This window comes from Marmota marmota, unplaced genomic scaffold, assembly GCF_001458135.2.
Source record: "Marmota marmota marmota unplaced genomic scaffold, marMar, whole genome shotgun sequence".
Lineage (NCBI taxonomy): Eukaryota > Metazoa > Chordata > Mammalia > Rodentia > Sciuridae > Marmota > Marmota marmota.
Genome location: NW_025999932.1, coordinates 5,144,773 through 5,163,790, shown reverse-complemented (window position 1 = coordinate 5,163,790; position 19,018 = coordinate 5,144,773). Strand labels below are relative to the sequence as shown.

At 45.1% G+C, this 19,018-nt stretch overlaps 1 long non-coding RNA gene across 1 annotated transcript; it reads left to right on the top strand.

The window, feature by feature from the left end:
- Positions 1-13,980: 13,980 nt before the first annotated feature.
- Positions 13,981-17,345, top strand: LOC125616039. The gene is made up of 2 exons (XR_007346651.1): positions 13,981-15,910; positions 16,028-17,345. It is a non-coding gene; the product is annotated as an uncharacterized LOC125616039 (long non-coding RNA).
- The last annotated feature ends 1,673 nt before the right edge of the window (positions 17,346-19,018 follow it).

Below are 19,018 nucleotides of genomic sequence, written 5' to 3'. Positions count from 1 at the left end.
CTGAGTTGTTCAAGCCTTCATACCCAAAGATTTTCTCAATCAAACTAGCTTCCAAAAAGGGAGCTAATGTTTTTGATGGAAGAAAAAAAAAAAAGAAAGAAAGAAAGAAACCGTATAAAAGCCATGACATGAAGGATGCTCCTGTGTGTCTTTTGTCTCCCAAAGTCTCATTTCCATGTGAGAGTTTAAAGCCAGATTCTCTGCTGTAGGAAAATCCTGAGACTTGGTGGAAGAGGCAAAACAGAGAACATCCAGCGACTCTCCTCTGGACTGGGACACATACTTTCATAGCTCCCTGTAGATGGGATTTGTACCCTGGCAGTTGACTTATTTCCATTCGGATTTACCATTTATTTTAGTGTAGAAATCAATGAATGAATTCTGCTCTTAAAAAAAAAAAAAAGCGTGCAAGATAATCAGCCCTGGAAACTGAAATCATTAATCATCACAAGCAGAAGGAATGCTATGTGACTGGCAAATTATGCAACTGGGGTATTGCATAAGAAAAATCAGAGTTATCTGCAGTGCTCAAAAAACTAGATATCCAAGCAAGCCCCTGTAGCTTCGTTGATGCCCACAACAAAGCAGGATGTAACCTTCCTGGCTTATTCTCAAAGGGCCTCTGGTCCAGTTCAGTAGTAGATCTATCTACCATGAATTTAGAGTGAGTTGTAGAACTTTGAGGGGTTTTCTCCCTTTCATTCCTCCATTTTATTCAGTTAGCAAAGGCTGTAGCCAAGGTTGCTTTGATCAAAAAGGCAAGCAGGAGAGAAGCAGAAAGAGAACTTGCAAATACGTTGCCTTTTTTGGTGTCTGCTGAATGCAGGGCAAGAGACTCTCATGAGAACGTTAAGGAAGGAAACATACCATGTCTGTCACTAAAAGGGAAAAAAATGTCATTGGGCCAGTAAGCATCTCAGGGAACAATGAGAGCTTCCTGGTGCCAAGAGTCAGAACAAACGTGTGAATGGGGACGAAGGGACATTACCATGCTGAGCCTTTCACAGGACAATGCTCAGTAAATGGGGGGATTCTTGTCAATATTTGGATAAGGAAACATGCCTCAGTCTGATTCTAAGGCACTGTATAAAAAATTTCTTGAAAAACTTGGTACAGTATTCACAATAACAACAAAAATAATACACTTGTAGTTTGGGGTGGCTCTTCTCATGGTAATGAATGTGTTTCTACGGTGATCCCTTATTGTGAGCTTTGGGGCTACATGTCTCGGGCCCCCACATTGTGGCCACAGCTGTGAGGTTCTCAAGTCCTCCATGGACAGGCAGGGCACACTAAATTAGGAAAGAGCGCTGCTTCATTTATCCTCTACACAATTGATACGCAGCAAGTATATGACTTGTTTCACGTTTTATTTGTTAAGGTCATTTTCAGCCAAAGCCCAGCACATGGACCTACATACAGGGCAGCTGTGCCTCCAGTCAACCCAGTGGGGAGAAAATTGCAAACATTATTGGAATGAAATTGGACGGATTGTTGCTTTCAAGGATCGAGCTCCCACCTGCTCTCCCTGAACCACCCATTCGGGGGGAAGTGGGTTGGGCTCTTAACAGTCTCCCTGGGCTTCCCTCGACTCCATTTTGACCATCCTTTAAAAATAGACACTGGGGACTGAAAGGAAAACGCAATCATCCAAATCCTTGGTCTCAGGTTCTGAGAGATTTCTGCTATCCTGGGAATCTAAGAGGAAAGCAGAGAAATTCAGTTGAAAGGAAAAAAAAAAAAAGCTTTCTCCTTTCTCTTAGTGATAACAAAGAGAAAGAGAGAGACAGAGAAGGAGAGAGAGAGAGAGAGAGAGAGAGAGAGAGAGAGAGAGAGAGAGAAAGGAAAAAAAGCAGTAAGAGAGAGAGAAGGGAATAAGACTCTTTTCTATTTTAACACTTTAGTGTATAATGGCATATGAATAATATCATCATTTTTCTGCCATTTATTCGGATGTGAAGGAACTCAGTGAATAATAATAGCTGCTGTCAAAGGTATTTATATTTAAAAGGTCTTTATGTAAAAAAAAATTTTTTTTTGTCAGGATTGATTTTTCTCTGAGAGGATCCCTCCATCTCCTAGCAACCAATATGGCTATCTTCTGAATAGATGCCACATTTACAGTAGGTGCATAACCTTTATGTGGAAGCATTTGCAAATTTAGCAGTCAGGACTCATATGCATTCAAAGCGGGTTGTTAAACTGATCCCAGAGCCAGACTTGTGATAGAAGTCTCAGGGGGTCTGTTCTTTTGGCAAAACCGAACACATGTGATCTGCACGAATCCCCTTCTGTGTTGCTCCAGCCTCGCGTGTTCTGCAAATGAAAACGGCCCCTTAAATAACCTGTTCACAGAACTTTTATCTATTTTAAAAGAAGAAAAACAAGCTAACCTGAGAACATACCAAGATTTCACTTTGCAAATTACTATTCTAATGGAAAGATTATCTCTCAAGAAAGAAAATGTCTAGCAGGAGTTCATTTATTTAAAAAAAATTTTTTTTGGAAGAGTAATGGAAACATTTGGAATTCAATTCTCTCTTTTGCAACTGTATTTTGATTATTTGTAATATATTAATGTCATTTTCATTCCTGCTAAATCTTACAGTAGGGACTTTGTGCATATTCTAAAAAATATTGGCTAAGGCTCCTAATCTCACTCTGAGATAAATGTTGTAATAACCAGATTATAAATGAATCATCTGAGCAAAATGCATAGAAGGAGAGGAGATATCGAGGGAAGCAAAAGTGGCCTCCTTGACTTCTCCTTCTATGGTCTGTGTTTGATGGCAGAATGGATATTGTCATTAAAATAATAAATGTGTTTATCTTATACGGCATACACCCTGTCAGAACGAGCACATGGTTTTAAAAGAAGACCATTTTAATAATTTTAAGAACTCTTTAAAAATAAACTCCCTGAAAACAAACTTCTGTATGTGAAGTTCTCATTATATAGAAAGGGATGTACAAGAATCTGGGCCAACCACCAACATGTGATGGAACCTCAAACTGGCGACCAGAGCCACAGCACACAGCTCTTTGTCCTGCGACACCAAGGACTAAAGAAGAAGACTTCGGGCAAGCTTGCCATCAGCCACACCCCTCCTCCCTCCTTCCCCGATTTCCATCTCTCTGCTCAGAAGCACTCAGATAGCTAGATATGGTACTTTCTCATTTATTGAGTCATTTTATTTAGTTTTAATTCACTCTCCTTGAATGTAACTATGCATGTCATCTCTTTCTTTGTCCCCCTGCCCCCAGAATCTTGTATCCCTTATTACAATGTTCCCAGGAATTTGTAATAACAGTCTCAGAAAGCTCTGGAGGGTTTGGCTTTATCTCACTGATCTTGACAATGACCTTGCATAGGTATGTTATTTCTTATTAACACCATCATGTTTCTACCTAAGGAAACTGAGCTGTGTAGCGATTACCTGGCTTGCTGGAGCTCATAAAACTAGTAGCAGATGGAACTGGAATTCAAGAGCAGGTCAACTCTGGAAGCCCTGGGTCAGCTCTTCTCAAGGGGAACTGGGATGGGGCTTCTTGAGGCAGCCACTGTGAGAGGACAGAGGTAGAGAGGAAGCTGGATCTGGGGGAACCCTCCTTTGGTGACCAGGGAGTCAGGGAGAAGATCAAGCTCCTCCCTCCAGATGCCACCCGACTCAGGAGGGTGACTCCGGGCAGGATCCCCAGCCCCGACAGCCCCAAGGGGCACTGCAGGCCTCTTGCAGGTCCTGGAGATGGTCCCTTTGTTGGTCAGGTCTTCATCCTCAAGGCAGAGGTGCCAGCTTCATCTGCAGACCGAGAAAGGCAGCATCTCAGACTTCACTGCAGACACACCAAGGGAGCAGCTCACCTGTGCTGCAGAGAATCAGTGTTTTGAAGCCTTTTGGAGATGCTTAGCCACTTTAAACACTGGAGAACACCACTCCAGAGGCCTGCCCTGGGGGATGTCTAATGGGGGAGCTTAATGCCTGAAATCTCACTCTGTGTGGACCCTTCCTTACCTGTCCCAAGAATCCTAGATCCAGATGCAGCCTTTTCTAGAAGGATTTATTTTTATTAGTAGTTAAAGTGGACGATCTCCTTTTAACTGACTTTCTAAAATGCATTGACTTTACTCCTATAGTTATTTTAACTATAATGTGAAGTTTCTAACTATGCACTGAGAATTAATAAGTTCCCAGGCTTCTGAAAGATACTTTGCTTTTTGAAATAGATGTGGAAAGAGAGAGAAGCATGCTTCTGAGAAAAGAAAAAAAAAATCATCAAATAAATTAGGAGGGAACATGTTTTGAAATGTGTGTTAGATATGGGTATTGATTTGTTCTGGAAGAGTCTCTGAACTTCCCATACAGGACAAAGAAGGATGGTTTGTAGAGGCAGTCATAACCCCAAGGCTGGTTTAGGTGTCTTCCTGTAGATAGAAGACAGTAGATCAATTTAGTTAAGGCAGAGAGAAAAATCAGATTGGTTATCTGTGGTTGTTAGGTCAGTCTGCTAATTGCAAGAGACGTTCCCTTTTAATGATTCATTTTGATATTATAGAGAAGATTTTAAAATCACATAGTCGTGAATTATTTATTCACAGCTACAGCGTTGGGAAGGTGGACTTACTGTCCTTCACCAATGGAGCTTTATGTATGCTGAAAAAAGTCACCAGTCATTTTAACATTGAGAAGACATTCTGTGTCATTCTTGCAGGTCCTAGCACTTGCAAGCAAACACACACACACACACACACATGCAGATAAACTGCCTTTATATCAAATGTGCTACAAAACTTAGTTCCAAAGTATGGGAGACAATAAAGCATCTTTCCCGTGGTTTCTGTGCCTCTTGAGGTCTTTCCTTTATGCGTGGGCACAATGGGGAAACCAGGGGGAAGCAGCTCCACCAAGCTAAGTGAGCTCACCAAAGACTTCCAGAGTAAGTGTCGGCTCTCATCAAGTTTCCTGGTTCTGTCCAGAACTCCTCCACCCCGACAGTGAGAAGTGGGTGGAGGGCAACGGGAACACAGCTTTCCCCATCCTCCAGAGCGCTCTGTTGAAGCTTGAGCCTCAGCTAGGGCTGAGTGCATTGTTTCCGTTCGGTTCTATTTTAATAGCTCCATATGGGGACAATAAAGCGACATGACAAATAGCCTGTGGGTAGGCTCCAGTGCTTTCTCTCTGATTCCCATTCATTCTCCCTTGTCAGGGTACCAATCCCGTCCCCAAACTCTTCTCCCAATTTATAGTGCTTGAACAAATACATTTTTCATTTATACCTTACTGGCAATCTGACTGAAAATAGCAAAGCCACCACTAAGAACTTCTTCTTAAGTAGCTTTTCTTTGACGAGAAGGGGAAATATTGACTCAACTAGGTTAGGAAGATGCAGAACGCCTTACCTTTATGTGATCCTTTTCATTTAATTCCTTCTTAGGATCCATTTTGATTCTATTTTTAGTTTGCCATCGAGTCTCCTTCTTAAAGTGTTGACTTTACTGCCATCTTTCTGTTTCCTAAAATGCAGGCAGTTTTCCGGGCATTTTACAGAGGAAGGTTTTATCTTGATTTTCAGACAGTCTGAGGCTTTTTCCTTTGTCGAAATAATTCAAAATACTTCAAGTAAAATGTATTCATTGTGGTGTTCAATCTGATTACTTATCATCAAGGCCGTTTGAATTTTCCACTTTCCTGCACTAATGTGCTACTCGGCAAAACAAAATTGCAAAATTCACAGTTTCAGTTTCTGAAACGATGGTGGTGGATAAGGAGAGAACTTTCCTGAGACAAATAAGAATTTAAGTAAGACAACGATCTGAGGGGCACATCAAGCTCTCTGCCATCCAGCAGAATTGGGAAATTATTGAATCAAACTGTTTAGAAAGGAAGTTTAAAAAAACAATCACCCTCCAGTGCTGAGCGGAGCCCTACCTGACACTGAACCAAGATTTCCACCACGATTTTTAGAGTCCCAAGGGTAGAATTCCTTTGCTTCCTTGGTACTCACACAACTGTCTTTCCCAGCAGTTGTGGCCTCCGTGTCTCATAAGCAGGTGAAGATGGATGCCACTGTCACTATTGGGACTCAGAGAGTGTCTAGAGTGAAGGAGGCCCATCCCTTTATTGTTTCTTTGGGACTTCTGTATAATCGGGGCCAGAATTTCTGGTATTATTGCAGGAACTCCAGGAAACTTGCCACTCTGCCCTCTCCTTATCTCAGTGAGGACCTCTGCAGTAAGGTGAGACTGGAGGCCAACTTTCTCGCTGTCTCCCTGCCAGGGGCCTTTCTAATCTCCCCACTCTCTCCGGCCCTCACCTCGCTGCCATTACCTAAATGCACAACCTGTTACCTCTTTCTTGATTCTAGTCATCTTCTATCCCAAATGCCTCCTGGGTTCTCCTTTACAAAGACCGAACCCCACACCAAGCATGAATGCCCCCTGGGTGTGGCTCCAACTTCCCTCTCCACCCTCATCTTCACCCACAGAGTTGGTTGGGTGCCCTTCCCAAGGTCCTCTCCGCCATCCTGCATCTGCTGCACATGACTATCTTCCCTGTGTATGGTCACGGCTTTTTATGGGCCCCTCCACCAGATTCCGTAAACATGAAACAAATCTTGTTTAGTGGCGTGTTTCTCAAATCATGCTTGTCGCCTGGTTCATTGTAAACTGCAAGAAATCACCGGACGGGTCCTCGCCCTGAACATGTCTGGAGGCTGGGAGGACGAGGGCTGACCCCAGACCGTGTCCATAGTACATTTGCCATCACTTTTGAGGCCTCAGAGATACTCATATGATTGCTATCTGGAGTGTAAAGATTTAGGTTGTCATTATTACTGCCAAACAAAACTCACACCAGAAATTCATACCAGAATGAAGCAAGATTGAAATATGGGGGAAACAGGGCCCCATGTTCCACATGACGAGCATTAGAATCTTCCTTGAATTTGCAGTTTATGGGCAGGAGACCTTGATTACAATTTCCTTAATTTATGCAGGTGGCTCTCCCGAACTTAGAGGTGGGATATCAGGGGAGCCAGTGGGAGCTGAAGGAGGGGCGGCTAGGCTGCATTGGGCCTGCAGTGTTGCGGGGTCAGAGATGTGGTGTCTGAGGCAGATGGAACATTGAGTGGAGGTACAAAGAGCAATGTGCTCCAGAAACCAAAAGAAGGCAGTGTGAGGAGCCATGCTGGGACCAGAGGACACAGTAGGACCAGAGGACACAGGGGAGAACAGGCATCAGATAACACAGGGCCAAGTAAGCTCCTCGGAAGAATTTCAGACTGTACATTGGGAAAATGAGGAGCAATTGAGGGATGTGACGCATCAGAGGGCCAAGTCGTGTTTGTGTTTTCAGAAAGATAATTCTAGAAAAAGGAATGCAGTGTCCAGGGGAGAGACCAGAAAAGCAGGAGGGACATTTAGGGTTCTGGAGGGAGAAGGTGTTGAGCATAAGCAGAACCCTGGAGAGACGCTTAGGGAAGAGAAAAGATGTGACCCGGGGTTGGCTGCGTGGGAGGAGAGGGAAAGGAATGACAGAGTAAAGGTGCTGCCCTTGTTTCTGGCAAGGCCACAGGGGTTTGAAAGCCACGCCACTGCTCACTGGGACCACACCAGTTTCACGTGGGAAGTGTGGAACTGTAAGTGCTCCAAGTAGAGATGCCCCCAGGACGTTTGGCTCTGTCACTGTGAAGTTTGGGAGCTCCTTGGTTGGAGAGTTAGATTGGCTAGTCCTCAGTTGTTGGCAGCTATAGAATTATTGAAGCTCTTGGAGTAAGTGAGACCAGTCCCTGAGATTGGATGGAGTGAGCAGAGAGAGACTTCAGGATGGAAACTCACAACCTTCCAACATCTGGGGGGTTGGCGGGAGGGCTGCTGCACAGCGGACCCAGGAGGTCAGAGTGGTGGCCAGAAGGCAGCAGTGTTGTAGGGCTGGGTCCTGGACACCTTGAGGAGGAGTTGGTGCTGGCCTACAGCAGTGGACCCAAAGCAGGACATGCATCTTTTGAAAATGACGTCAGGAGAGAAATCAGGGTGCAAGGCAGATGTAGTGGACTGAAGGCCAAATGGAAGACGAGGAAGCCGACCAGGGAGAAGGACCCTACTTCCAGAAGGTGGGCTGGGAAGGAGGCATTGGCTGGGCAAGGAGATGATTTCAGTCCAGGCCTCCTTCCTTTCCTCTCTTCTTTTATTGTGACTGACTGACTTTATTGGAAGTGTACCTGGCACGGGTTCAGCAAAACACTGAAGCTGAAGGAACCGAGAAGGTGGTGATGATGCAGATGGGCAGGGACCATGTTGCCCCAGAAAGGCGACTGTGGGGCAGGGGCACGGAGCACAGCATGAGTACAGAGGAAGAAATGGCTTTGTGACTTACCTTGTCACAGGGATGCTCAAAGGGGCCTGAAGGGGCAGAGGAAATGGTGCTTAGTTGACTGAGGTCCCGAAGAAGCAGAAGGGACGGAGTCAGGAGGGCAGCAGACCAGGTGACCCTAGGAAGAGGGGCCTGTCTTCCCAGACACCAGGCAAGAGGGCAAGGAGGGGCAAGACCATGGGAAGACCACGAGGTGCTCGAACCCTTCAGGTCTTCCCATGCAGGTGGCCTGGCCAGGAAGAACCATGTTCATGAAACGTGTTTGAACGCTTGCTGACCCTTGTCCAGGAGTTGGTTGCATTTGGCCAAAGTGCCACAGATACCTGACCGTGTGAGTCGCCCTCTTATCTCTGCTTCCCCAGCCCAAACAGGCGGCATAGCCCAGGGACCCGAGGCCACAGCTCTTCCTGTTTACCATCGCCTCTGGCAGGCTCAGGAGGTACAGGGAGTCTTGGGAAAATACAAGGAAACAGGGAATTTAAAAACAAGAAAGTCGGTGACACGAGAATCTCTGTGCTGGGTGCTGGGACAGTGGAAATGCTGACTGAGAGGTCCAGAGTGCTGGGAAGGCCTGCAGGAAGCCTTCCAGGGGACCTGGGGACACCGAGCTGCTAGTGCCCTCTGCCTGGAACTGCGCGGCCTGGCCTGAAGCCTTCAGATCTTTTCTTGTTCCCTGTTCTGCAGAGTCGGCTTGATCAGGATGATGGTGAGAGTGTGGCCAGCCAGCCTCTGACCCAGCTTCCGACCCTCATTCATTTGTGATATAGTCGATGTTGTTGCTAAATATAAAACAATTTACCTGCACTTAGGAAGGAAGCGGCTTGATACACTGTGCGGCCACAGGGTGTGTGTCTGTTCTGCTTTCCCCGCTGGGTCTCTTCCCAAACCCCCACTCGGTGAGACAGCCCTACCTGGTGAGGTGAGATGCAGGTTGGGATGGTGGCTGCTCCCTGCCCTTTGTCACCCCTCCTGCTCCTCCTGCCTGCTTCGCCACTTCAAAGGAACACACTTCCACACGGGTTTCAAACTATTCCTGTATCAGGAACAATATATTTCTAAGCTTCTACATGCCTCCAAGATTTGTCTCGATGTGGTCCATTTATTTTAATTTGGGACTGTCAGCGGGGGGAAAAAAAGAAGTAATTAAACTTGTGACGAGCATGGAAAAACATTTTAAGCCCTGAGGCTGCAGTGTGATCTCCCCCAGCTTCACTCTATTTCTTCTACTTGTCAGATCAAAGTCCCGACCCTTAAAACTCAGCCATGCTTTGATTAATTACTTCATACAATGAATTTTGCAAATTATAGTTCTATGTGATTTATTTCACTTTTAGCTTCAATTGGAGCTTTTCTTTTTCTTTTTCTTTTTTTTTTTTTCTTTTTGGTTGCCGTGTTCACTGAGTCAGTCAGCCTTCACCTTGGAGAAAGCAGGCTTTAAAAACTACGTCACAGGGTTTTGTATTTAGAGAAAAGTTATATGCTAGTGTTTTCAATGGCATGTTATTGTCTTGATGAGAATATAGAAAATACCCGTCATTACTCGGAGATGGGATTTGAAGACACAGATTCCCTTTCTACCATCTCCAAGTCCCTTGAGCCCGGTCTCACTGTTTCCTTCACCTACTTTCCCACCTGAGTGATTCACGTGGGAGACAGAAAGCATTGCTTTTAGGCTTCTCCCCCTATTTATTCCCCATCTTCAACTTCTTGTCAAGATAAATTACGCTAAATTCATTAAAAATTAGTAAAAGGTTTTCTCCAAAGTTAAAACTGGGGATTGATTTGGATATTGGATGGAGGAATATCTATCAGAAAAATTCCAACAAAGTTTGTGAGTCGTCCTTTTGAATAGGAGATAGGAAACCCTGGCCCCCTGTTCTGCCCGCCCAGTTCCTTCAGGATCTGCACAACCCCCACCTGTCCCTGAGGCCACCTGACACCTGGGTCCTTGTCCCTCTGCCCTGAGACTGTTTGTTTGGCCAGGGGACCTCTCCTATCCCCAAACTCCTGGTCTTGGTTTTTGGAGAGGAGGGGGTTTCCTGAAGTTCACTGTGCAGCCATACTGAAGGCTGGTGACCAGGCAAGACTGGAGAAGGGCAAGCAAATGTAAAGTGACCGTCTCTGAGGCGACTGCCGGCTGCTAGCCAAACAGACGGCACTCCTGCGTGGGGCTCGTGAAGATCCATGTTTATAAGTAAAGCCCAGGTGGTCTTGCATTCATTTCCTTAAGAAAGACCACGCATCATAAATATTAACATTTTTCTTCTTATTCAAAACACTTGTGACAGAATTTTTAACCATATTCCCAAGAGAGAATAATATTGCCAAAAATTTCAGTAAAATATTTTTTCTTTAAAAAATGATGCAAACCATATTATAGCTAACGCAGAAAAGAGAAGGAGCGACCACGCGTCGGACATTCCAAGTCCCTTTGGCATCCGCTCTTTGTTTTTTGGGTGCGTTTTCTTCCAGTTTCTTCTTAAGGACAAACTTTTACATTGTAATCAGAGTTTTAAATATTTGTATTCATTATTATTTCCTATTATGTCACACATTATTTTACTTTCCAGTCTGCATAATTTTTCTTAAAATGAGTACACTATAATTTACTTAAGCATTTCACTATTTGCAGTTATTTGATTTTTTTTCTCAATTTTATTACTACAAACAATGCCAAAATGAAGAGCTTGGGGGTGTACAAGTTGGTAAGCGTAATTTCTTAGGCTAGATTTTCATAAGTACAATTACCAGGTCAAAGTTCTGTGAGTATATCTCCTGCCAAATTATTTTCCTTTTAAAGAATTGAGTCAATGTATGGTGTGAAGAGTGAAATGATAATAATAATAATAATAATAATAATAATAATAATAATAACTAATCTGTACTACACTTTGGCTAGCATTTTCCTATTATAACTTTAAAAATTAATTTACTAATTTCTTGGTGAGATTTTTTTCCCCCATGTCAGCCCTCCTGCTCTTTCCCACTTTGCTGCACGTCTTGAACTCCTCCTTTCATCAAGAGCACTATTGTCAACTCCTCTGACACATCTGATTACTCCTCCTTTGAGTAGGCTTCTCTCGCTCTGCCCTCTCCTGTTTTCTGATCCGTGCCTTCACCTCTGTCTTCCGCTGTGGCACCTCAGATGCTGGGATGCTCTGCTCTGCACACTTTCTCACTCTCCTGCTAGAGGAGCCCATCCTTCCCTGTGGTGGTGAATACCATTCACAGGTACATGACTTACCTCAGCCAGGTCTTTTCTCAGACTCGTGTTTCTCATTACCTATGGTATGTCTCAAACTGGACATCTGAGAGCTGAAATAGCTGAAGCTGAATTCCTAATCTCCCCAGATGTGTTCCTCTCCCTCTTGCCCACCCAGTCATGGCGTCTGCACTCACTAGACGCCCAGTGAGTCCTACCTCACTCCTTCTTCCCCTCCCCTTGTTCATCAAGCCTGTCCCCTGACCTCAGGTCTGTCCACTTCCCTTCATGGTCACTGCTACCTGCACAAGTGGCCACTGCCATTTGTCTGAACTATTGTGGTTTTTAGCTAACTTCTTTTCTGCTCCACATTCTACTTGTCAGTATGCAGAGAGAAGACCGTTTTAATTACAAAATTAGACTGTCTCTCTCCCCCGCTTATAATTCTTCAAAAGTTTTCCATTGTGTTTGTAATAAGACCCGAGTTCCTTGATCTGACTTGTACGACCAGACTTGGTTTTCCACTGCCCACGTCAATGACCTTCTCTATTGCCTCTCTCCCCTCTGCTAACCAGCCATCGTGATCTTCTAGCCTTTCCCCAGAGTGCCAAGCACTGTCCTCCTTTGGGGATCAAGAGGTACTTGGACCATGCATCCCCTGTGCTCTGCCTGGATCTCTACTTCTCGTCAGTCAGATCTTGCTTTAACACCACCTGTCAGAGAGAAATTTCTGCACCTCATCAAAAACATGTCCCATCCTTCTGATTTCTACAAGAGCCTTTGTTTCCTTGACAACCTTCATTGCTGTTTGAAACCATAGCTCATCACTTTGCTTTCTCATTGTCTCCACTCTGGACAGGGAGCTTCATGGGATGAGGTCCTGTCTGTGGTATTTGGTGTCCCAATGCTGACACAGTCCCTAGTGTAGGGTGCACAGTTACTGAATGAGTGCACACCAAAAATATTTTACTTTATCTTTTGGACAGCAGGGAACCACTGAAAAATTTCAACTGTTGGTCTGGTGTTTGGGAAAAAGAGTGCTGTCGGGTCATCGGGCAGAAGCCTGGAGAATGGATGACAGGAGTGCATAATTGGAAACCAAGGGAACCACTTAGGTACTTATTGTAATCTTGAGGCTAGAGATGATGAGCATCCAAACTAAGGAGGTAAGACATCGCATATGCTAAGCCCAGTGCTGGTGCCAACTCAGTGGAGTCCATTCAGTTTGGCAGCCAGCAAACTTGCTTTGTAGAAGCTGATTATTGCATTGGCAAGGGCAGAAGATACATTACTTAAGACTGCAGACAGGGGCTGGGGTTGTGGCTCAGTGGTAGCGTGCTCGCCTAGCATGCATGAGGCACTGGGTTCGATCCTCAGCACCACATAAAAGCAAAATAATGTGTCCACCTAAAGAAAAAAAAACTACATAAATAAATAAATGTTTAAAAAAAAAAAAAGACTGCAGACAGGATGAGAGGCCGGAGGCAGGCAGGTACCGCTTGTGCTTTTGGGTGCTGTGAGGGGATGCAGAGAGGTAGCAAGAAGGCAGAGGTCATCCTACGGGGAGCAGTTGGACCACACACTCTGATTCCTTAGTGGGGCACAGATCTAGGACAGAGGGAGAGGCCAGACACAGAGGGAAGAAGGAAACCCCTGGGTGGGCAAGCCCAGTTGGTGCAAAGATGTGGAGTGCAGGTTCCATCCAGCCTTGGGCTTGCTTGGGGGCGGGGTGGGCAATGCTCATTCTTCTTTGAGATTGAAGAAGGTGTGACGGTGGCTGCTGCAGAAGCCGCTGGGCTGTCTCTGTGTGCCACTGTTGGTGCTCCTGACCTTCCAGCTCAGTGCAGGCCCCCGGAGGAAGGGGTGTGAGTTTGGTTTCTCTAGTATTTTCCCAAGCACAGACCTCAGTTCTGAGCTTGGAGAAGACGGCATGGCAGGTGACCACAGGAGCAGGGATTTAACTCAGCCAGGGGTAGTCACCTGACTCGCTCTAACAGTGGAGCTCAGCTGACTTGTGTGGTTGGATTTTTTACTTGAGAAACCACTTACAAGCCAAATGCACAACATCTGTAACCAGAGAGCCAGCTTCCTTGCTGCCTGTAGGTATTTCCACTACTGTGGTTCTCCGCATTCCACAGCTGGGTGGCATGATGTGAACTTCCCAGTGACCAAACACTCCAAGGCCACCATTCTCAGTAGAGGTTGCCCTGCTGTCTGTGAAGTTACTGAAACACCAAGAGCAACGGCCTATCAGAGGGAATGGCCGCTTTGCCTGGCCTACCTCATGACCATGCTGTGTGGCCAGGGCCTCACATCAGCTGCCCACCAAGACCTTCCCACACGCCTCCTTGTTCCTTCTCAGCCTCTTAGGAAAGGGGTGAAGTGCGGGGGGTGGGGGGGTAGGGAGAGCCTTCGTCGTCTTCACAGTCATCTGTACAAAGGAGTGCAGGTCCCAAAAAAGCAACCCGCCCACGGAAGTGTTCCTGTAAGTGACAAGATCTCCGGGGCAGCACCCTGCTCTCCAGGCTCCTCATTCTGACGACGGTGGGCTGCCTCTTCTTGTGACGCTTCCAACGTGGGAAGAAACAAAGAACACAGAGGTTTGGTCTGACTTGTGCGCTGTGCTTCCTTTGCTCTGGCTTCCTGTTGAAGAGGGAGGATTTTGTTCCCACCGTGAGAGTCATTTTATCTAGATCCCATCTACAGAATTGTGTTCAGCGACCTCTGGTTAATCTTGATTGGCTGTTATTACTGGCTGAACAGGCTCAGGCAGGAAATGGCAGCTTCGGGAGGAAAGATTCTTTAAATGATAAGTTTCAGCAAAAAATACGAGTAGATGCATTTTTATTTATATAGTTGTGCGCTTTACACTGTAAATGCATATAGCGTATATATCCATCCTATTTCTTTATGTCTCTTCAGCTCAGAAAAACTCCCTTTTCCTTTTCTTGTTTGTGTTTGGGCTTGACTGGGAGTTGCAGACTTCAAAGTGGGAAAGGAACCCTTGGAGACTCAACGTGCAGAGGTCCTGCCCTGCTGCAGATCTGCACGCTCACCAAGGTCTTGCCCAGGGCGACATGCTTGCAGAGACCTGGTGCACAGTGGAACCTCCCTATTTGCAAGTGTACATTTTCACAGACAAGGGGAGTTAGTAAGCAGTAGAGAACACAGTGCTAATTCACATATGCTAATTGTTTTACATTTGTAACTTGCGTCAATATTCTAAAAGGTGTTTGAAGATGTGATTCAATCTTGTGGATTCTACTTGTGGACTTTTGAACATGCCTGCCTGGGGTTAGTTATCCTTCAGTACCAACATGACCCCAATAAAGACGCAAGAGGCTGATAAGCCCAAAGCTCAGCAGGCAGAGTCTCCAGCCCGGTAAATCCCACCTGTTCACCTGCACTGTGGGTATGAGATCATTCTATACATTTCAGAACTAGGTGGCACCTCTGGGACACTCAGCAGGATGATACAGTCAGGGCTGCAGTGACCTCTGTAGTAGTCATGCAGTGGGTCTGGGTGCTCACTTCCAAGTTCACTGATTTACAGAGGTCATGAGAAAAAAGTTCACCTTGGGATGGCTATCCTCATGTTGTGCTTATTTCCTCCCAATCTTTTAATCGTGGTTTGACAGAGCTGGAGCACAGTGTGTGGTTTTACCATTGCTCATGGTGTATTTTTTCTTCCCACTCATGAGGACGGCTGGGATGTCTGCCCAGCATGATACCCACTGGGCAGGGTATGGAGAACCATCGGTCTGCTCTCCTGGTGTTCGGCATTAATAATGCTTAATGCCAAGAATTTCTCTATTCCAGACATGCTTGTGCCTTAGTTTTTGAACCCATCTCTATTTCCTTAAGATAGATTTTGAGAAGTAGAATCAATTTTAGTACATATTCATTAAAAAGGTATAAGAGAAATATAACAAATTATAGACCTAATTCACTTCTTTTACTTAAGTAAGTTAACCCAGGGCATTTCATCATTATAAAAAAAAAATTAGAAAAAACCTTTTTGTTAACTTGATAAGAACTACATACTGTGCAGTCCTTTGAAACGGTTTCTGTTTACAGGTGTAATTATTTGTCATTATCCATCTGAAAATTTCCATGAATGGTTTACTGATGCCTGTTATTCTTTTATTTTTTAATTAAAGTGATGGCGTGTATTTCCCTTGACCTGTCTCAGTTATTTGCATGCTTGGCTACACAGAAGAGTCACCCGGGTGATTTTAACAAGCCTGCTGATAACAGACCCTCCCCACTGTGACTCGGCTTTGATTGCTCTGGGTTGGGGTGCCCACACCGGCACTGTTCAGCTCCTCAGGTGACTCTGGTAAGTAGTCAGAGGCGAAGACCACAGAACCAGACTCTGCACATACTAACCTGCTATCTTGTTAGAGTTTCCTGTTTACTTTTTATAAACTTTACAGATACTTGCATTTCTTTACAGTCTACACATGGATGCCGTGGAGTTTAAGGCATGCACTCAGAAGCCAACTGCTTGGGCTAATCCTCCTTGTCCTTCAAAAATATGTCATCCTGAGCAGTTGTGCGCTCGCCCACTGCCACGATTTCCTCTGCAGTCCCGTGGGATTCCATCAGAGACTCGCCTGGTGTCTTCGTTAGAGGGGGGTTGTGTTGGTTGTTTTGTGTAAATTATTTATAATGTCTGGTAAGTATGGACAATTCCTTTTCTTTTACCATTTTTTTCCCATTGGTTTTACTCTAAGTCTTTTTCTTCCCCTAAGATCAGGTCAACATGGATGCATATTCTCTTAAATTTTAGTGTTCTATTTCTCATTGCTGCGTACGTCTGTATTTCACTCAGGCTTGGAATGAAGTTGATGTAGACGGAAAAACAAATCCATCAGAAATGTGAGGGGCCTTTTCCCTAACTCCTAGTTCCACCTAAACCACTTATTTCTGATTTCCGAATACACGTAAAGTTTGTTTTCTGATATTGTCTCCTGGCTTTCAACATCAATGGTTCTGGTAGGTGCCTCACTGCATTTTGAAGCAAGTCCTCTGCTTCATTTTGCTTCATCATCTTGTGCTTGTCTGCACATCTGCACACATTTCTTTCTTTCTTTCTTTCTTTTTTTAGTACTGGGGATATAACTCAAGGGTGCTTAACCACTGAGCCGCATCCCCAGCTCCTTTTTATTTTGTGACAGGGTCTCACTGAGTTGCTTAGGACCTCCCTGAGTTGCTGGCCTCAAATTGGTGATCCTCCTACCTCAGCCTCCTGAGTCTCTGAGATCATAGGCGTGAGCCACCACTCCTGGCTGATATGGGATTTTTGAAATGAGCTTCCATACCAGTCTGAGAAAGCCCGTCTTGGTAGAAATTGCTTCCTCCCTGATTACCACCTCCTGTCAGACGTTCCCTCCTTTCTCTGATTCTCACATATGTTGGATGTCAACCTCATTGTCTAAGTTCATGAATTCTATTCAAGATAAATGAAAGGAATTGGATAGTAGCAAACACAACAGAAAAATTTCATGAAATCCATCTTCAGGGAAGAGTATGGACATCTTCCTGGCCTCTGTCAATTTCCATCATCTCTTCAGGAGCAGCCTGTCGTGCATAACTTGCTTTCAGGAATGACAGCATCAGCAAACACGGGACGGGGGTGGGGTGGTTAATGCTGGTGGCTGTCAGGACGCCAGATATTGGAGGGTTGGGTTGTCTGAGTCACCCTTAGTTTTGTGCTCCCTCGTTTTAATCCCGAAATGCTCTAAAGGCCAATAAATAAATAGTTATTCAGATACATGGCAATCCTAAAATACCAGGAGGCTTGACCCAATTTAGAAAGCTGTGGGTATCTCCATTCTTTACATAGTGTTGATTGTCTCCAGACGTCTCAATGGAGGACGCATTTTTTGCTGCAAATCTCTGTAATATATCCGCAGTGCACAGTTGTCATTTTTAGGCACGGGATTGTTCAAGTCATAAATGCTCGTATTTGCAAAGGCACAGGGAGATGGGGCACTAGAATGGAAGTCCACTGCCAAATGAAGCTCCTGGAATAGAGCACTGTCTGTTGGATGAAAGAAAAGTCATTTGACGTGTTCGGCAACAGTAAATGCATGAAACGGGTCACTGAATCCTGAGACAGTGCTTTAGTAAGTATAATATCCAATCTATGTGAAAAGGCTGGACTGCACCGTTTTCTAGGTGGAGTCAGACATCTCCCGGCCATAACAGAGCTACCGTGGGTTGCGTTACTCCTTGCAGGACACTGGGGTAGCCTTTGGTGCAATGAGGTGGTGTTGACTGAATTTCTGTTTGCACAGCTTCTTTCAGTCTTTAACCTGCTCCCAGGATCACCCGAGCCTCAGGAAAACCTAGCTCTCTGGCTTCTCTTGATCATGGGGATGGGACAGTGATGGGGGTGGGGTGGGAATAGAACAATTATTTGTCACTGACTCCAGTGCTGCAGGAAGCTGCCTGGTCCTGCAGGTCACGTTTCTCTTGTTTACTGGCCGTAGACCTTTCTGTTGCGTAGTTCTTTTGTTTTCTCTGAGTGTAATCTCTGTTGCACATGGAGCTCAGACAATGTAGATGACCCTGTCTTCAATGCACAGAGTTCTCTGTCAAGATATTGTTGTCCCTCACTGGGCCCAAGTCCCATTTTAGTGCAAGGGAGAAAAAAAAAAAAAAAGAAACAATAGAGACAAATTTAGACACTGATGGGAAAAGAAATGCTGCTCACTGTCCACCCCAGCCTTTGAAGCTACGCCCACGAGGCCACTTCCTTTAACCTTCCCAGGGATTCCCAGCGACCCAGAACAGCCTGCCCAAGCCAAGGCAGACGACATGATTAACATGTGCTCACCCTTCTGTGGTAAGTTCATGTCCCAGGCATCCCTTCCCATAAAAAAACAAAACAAAACAACAAACCTTCACGTATTCCAACAGAAGCGAAATTCATCTCTCTGTTAGGCTCTAGACTAGATCCTTATCAACTTTTATTTTCCCAGCCATTACTGGCCAGAAGTAAACTCAAGATGTCAGGCCTTTCTGGGCTCTCTGTGTCCTCTGACTGTGCCCGGGGTCATTGCCAGGTCTGTGCTCCCCAGCCTCTCCCATGCTGAGCCGACAGCGCCGTCCCATGTGACTACTGTGTGCTCCCTGCTCTCCCTGACTCTAGACAATGTAAATTGACCCAGTGATGTGCAGAGACATTTATCAGCGTGTTAGATGGATGACCAATTTTGAAAGTATCCAAACTGGGGGCTATTTTTGGTGGGATGTGTGTGTCTACTGCAGTGGTCTAGATAATAAGTGCAATAAGCAATAAGAGTGCAATCTCTTCTTGGACTGTCTTGTTAATGAACTGTGAAACCAGATAGATGCAGTCATAAATACATAATACTATTTCACATGGGAATAAGGCTGGGTTTGAAATCATCCATCTTGTCACTGGGAGGTCTAATTT